At 39.5% G+C, this 4,068-nt stretch overlaps 1 non-coding gene across 1 annotated transcript; it reads left to right on the top strand.

Annotated features, from left to right (window-relative positions):
• The first annotated feature begins 3,431 nt into the window (after positions 1 to 3,431).
• Positions 3,432 to 3,538, top strand: LOC127077453 (small nucleolar RNA R71). Its single transcript, XR_007787264.1, has one exon. It is a non-coding gene; the product is annotated as a small nucleolar RNA R71 (small nucleolar RNA).
• The last annotated feature ends 530 nt before the right edge of the window (positions 3,539 to 4,068 follow it).

Below are 4,068 nucleotides of genomic sequence, written 5' to 3'. Positions count from 1 at the left end.
ATGAGTCTTTCGTATGGGAAATCGTCGTTTATAGGCACTTGTTTAGGTTCAATACCTTCCATTCTTGACAAGTGATCGACCACGACGTTTTCAGTGCCCCTCTTATCCTTGATTTCTAGGTCAAACTCTTGTAATAGTAAGATCCACATTAGGAGTCTTGGTTTGGCGTCCTTTTTGTTTAACAGGTAGCTAATTGCAACATGGTCGGTATAGATAATTATCTTTGTTCCTACTCGGTAGGAACGAAATTTATCCAGAGCGAGCACTACGGCTAAAAGTTCCTTTTCTGTGGTGGCGTAGTTCATCTGTGCAGGGTCTAGGGTTCTACTTGCATATTATATTGCATGAAGTTTTTTTTATCACTTCTTTGTCCTAAGACTGCGCCTACAACATAGTCACTAGCGTCACACATGATTTCAAAGGGTAGTCTCCAATCAGGCGGTTGCATGATAGGTGCGGTAATAAGAGATATTTTCATTTGTTCAAACGCCTCTAGGAATTTGTCATCAAAGATGAATTCGGCGTCTTTCATCAATAAGCCAATCAATGGTTTGGTGATTTTCGAGAAATCTTTAATGAATCGTCGGAAGAAATCGGCGTGTCCTAAGAAGCTTCGTATTTCTCTTACGGTTTTCGGAGGCTGAAGGTTTTCTATAACTTCTATTTTGGCCTTGTCGACTTCAATCCCCTTATCGGATACTATGTGTCTGAGTACGATTCCTTGTCGGACCATGAAATGACATTTTTCCCAATTTAGCACGAGGTTCACTTTTACGCATCTTTTTAGTACCATTTCAAGATTCGATAAACAACCTTCAAAGCTCTGTCCACATACAGAGAAATCATCCATGAAGACTTCCATGATGTCATCTATAAAATCAGCGAAAATTGACATCATGCATCTTTGGAATGTTGCGAGAGTGTTACACAGTCCAAATGGCATTCGCCGGTAGGAAAATGTACCATAGGGACATGTGAAGGTCGTTTTCTCTTGGTCGTCTAGATGAATAGGAGTTTGGAAAAATCCTGAATAACCGTCTAAGTAGTAGAAGTGAGAATGCTTAGCCAATCGTTCAAGCATTTGATTGATATACGGTAAAGGAAAATGATCCTTCCGAGTGGCTTTGTTTAATTTTCTATAATCAATACACATTCTACTTCCAGTAACCACTCTTTGTGCTATAAATTCTTCTTTTTCATTATTGACAACTGTGATGCCTCCCTTCTTCGGTACGACATGTACTGGGCTGACCCATTGACTATCGGATATCGGGTAGATAATACCTGCTTCTAACAGCTTTTACACTTCTTTCTTTACTACATCACTCAGAATGGGATTTATCCTTCTTTGATGTTCTCTAGAGGTCTTACTGTCTTCCTCTAGCATTATACGATGCATGCATATGGAATGGCTTATTCCTTTTAGATCTGAGATATTGTATCCTAAAGCAGTTGGATATTTTCTCAAAAGGTGTAGGAGCTTTTCGGTCACTATCTTCCCTAAGTCTGCATTGACTATTACAGGTCGCTCGAGTTCAGTGTCTAGGAATTCGTACCTTAGATTTTTGGGTAACGTCTTAAGTTTTAGGGCTGGTTTCTTTGGGCAAGGCATATGATCAGGCGTTAGTGCTAGGCATTCGCTTAGGCTATCATCTTGGTATTCCTCACTCCAATTTTCATCTTCAAAAGTAGGAGGCCTTGGAATTTTCAGTATTTCGGAGTATGATGTTTGTTCATTCTCGATTTCTCTTATACATTCATCGATGACATCTAGTAGACAAAAGGTATCGTCTATAGCTGGTGCCTTTAGGAATTGCGTTAAAATGAATTTGACTTTTTCCTCACCAACTTCAAAGGTTAGCTTGCCTTTCTTAACATCTATAATAGCTCCGGCCATAGCTAGGAATGGTCTTCCTAATATGATAGGGATGTTGGAATCTTCTTTTATATCCATGATTATAAAATCAGTAGGAATATAGAATTGTCATATGCATACCAGAACATTTTCTAGCATACCCACGGGAAATTTAACAGAAGGATCCGCAATTTGTACGGACATCCTCATAGGTCTTAGTTATCCTATTTTGAGCCTTTCACATATGGACAAGGGCATTAAGATAATACTGGCTCCTAAGTCGCATAGTGCTTTATCTATGACAAACTTTCCGATTACATATGGTATGGAGAAACTACCTAGGTCTTTCAGCTTAGGAGGCATATTGTTTTGTATTATGGCGCTACACTCAGCAGTAAGTGTAACGGTTTCGTTATCCTCTATCTTCTTCTTGTTAGATAAGATTTATTTGAGAAACTTAGCATATGAGGGCATTTGAGTGATGGCTTATGTAAACGGTATTGTGATATTTAATTGTTTTAGAAATTCTATAATTTTTTTAAATTGCCCTACACTTTTAGATTTAACAAGTCTTTAAGGATAAGGGATATGGGGTTTATACGGTGGTGGAGGCACATAAGGTTCTTCTTTCTCTACGACCTCCTCATTTTTATCTTCCTCTTGATCGTCTTCCTTCTCAGTTTCCTTACCAGGGTCTTGGTGCATGGATGAGTTTTGAATTCTAGGGTCGGTCGAACCGTCTAGTTTTGTCCCAAATAGTAGTATAATAGCATTTGCATGACCTTTTGGGTTTGGTTGCGGTTGTCCAGGGAATGTGCCTGCAGGAGCAGCAGTAGGTGCTTGTTGTTGAGCCACTTGCGAGATTTATGTTTCCAACATTTTGTTATGGGTGGCTAACGTGTCTACCTTGTTTGCTAACTGCTTGATTTGCTCACTAGTGTGTATGTTTTGATTTAGGAAATCCTTATTTGTTTGGGCTTGGGTAGCTATGAAGTTTTCCATCATTATTTCTGGGTTTGACTTCCTAGGAGCATTTTGAGTATTTGTGGCAACTTTATGATATCCTGGTGGTACAGCAGGTGCTTGGTTAGGTGCATACAATGCATTATTGTTTTTGTACAAAAAATTAGGACGGTTCTTCCAACCTGGGTTATAGGTGTTTGAGTAAGGGTTTCCTTGAGCATAGTTCACCTGGTCTGTGGAGGTTCCTGTCAAGAGATGACATTCTGGGGCAGCATGCCATGGAACACCACATATCTCGCAGTTTGGTGCTACGGCAGCCACGGTGGTTGCGCGTGTTATGGTCAAGTTGTCTATATTTTGAGTAAGAGCGTCTACCTTGGCGTTGACATGGTCAAGAATGCTTAATTCGTACATGCTGCCTTTCGTTGGAGGTTTCTCTACAGAGGTTCTTTCGCTTCCCCACTAGTAATGATTCTAGGCCATACTTTCAATAAGTTGATAGGCCTCATTGTAGGGTTTATCCATCAGTGCGCCACCTGCGGTGGCGTCTATTGTCAATCTTGTGTTATACAAGAGACCGTTGTAAAAGGTATGGATGATCAACCATTCTTCTAGATCGTTATGTGGACAAAGCCTCATCATATCTTCGTATCTCTCCCAAGCTTCAAAAAGTGATTCATTATCTTTTTGTTTAAACCCTTTTATTTGGGCTCCTAGCATAGTCGTCTTACTAGGTGGGAATAATCGTACTAAGAAAACTTTCTTCAACTCGTTCCACGTAGTTGTAAGACCCCAGTTTTGACCCTAAGATCCCTCACGCAAATTCATCATAAGCACTACTAGCATTGGGATCATACCTCGGCATCCTCCTTACCCCTCTCTCATTGGGTTTGTTTTGAGAGAGATCACCAAGCACCATGTGATTGTATCATACTTGTATATTATCATTTTACTAACCAAAATACCAAAAATATGTCTTTGCATTTGCCTAACTCTTTTGTAGGTAGGGCATGATCACATTGATTTATCAAGTTCATATCTAGGGTTTGAGGCCCTTATGGCTAATAGTACAATAAAATATTGATCCAAAATGTCTCAAAGAATCATATATGATTCCCAATTATCTCTACATGTTATATTGATCATGTTTTCTTCAAGAGTTTGGAGGTGATTTGCCTTGGAAACCCTAGTTTGACTGGGTATCTTGAGTAACTTCTCCAACAAGCTATCTCATTAATTGATCAAATTCC

Source organism: Lathyrus oleraceus, chromosome 4 (genome assembly GCF_024323335.1).
Source record: "Lathyrus oleraceus cultivar Zhongwan6 chromosome 4, CAAS_Psat_ZW6_1.0, whole genome shotgun sequence".
NCBI classification, from domain to species: domain Eukaryota; kingdom Viridiplantae; phylum Streptophyta; class Magnoliopsida; order Fabales; family Fabaceae; genus Lathyrus; species Lathyrus oleraceus.
Note: the sequence above shows the minus strand (reverse complement) of the source record. Positions and strands in the feature narration are given on the sequence as shown.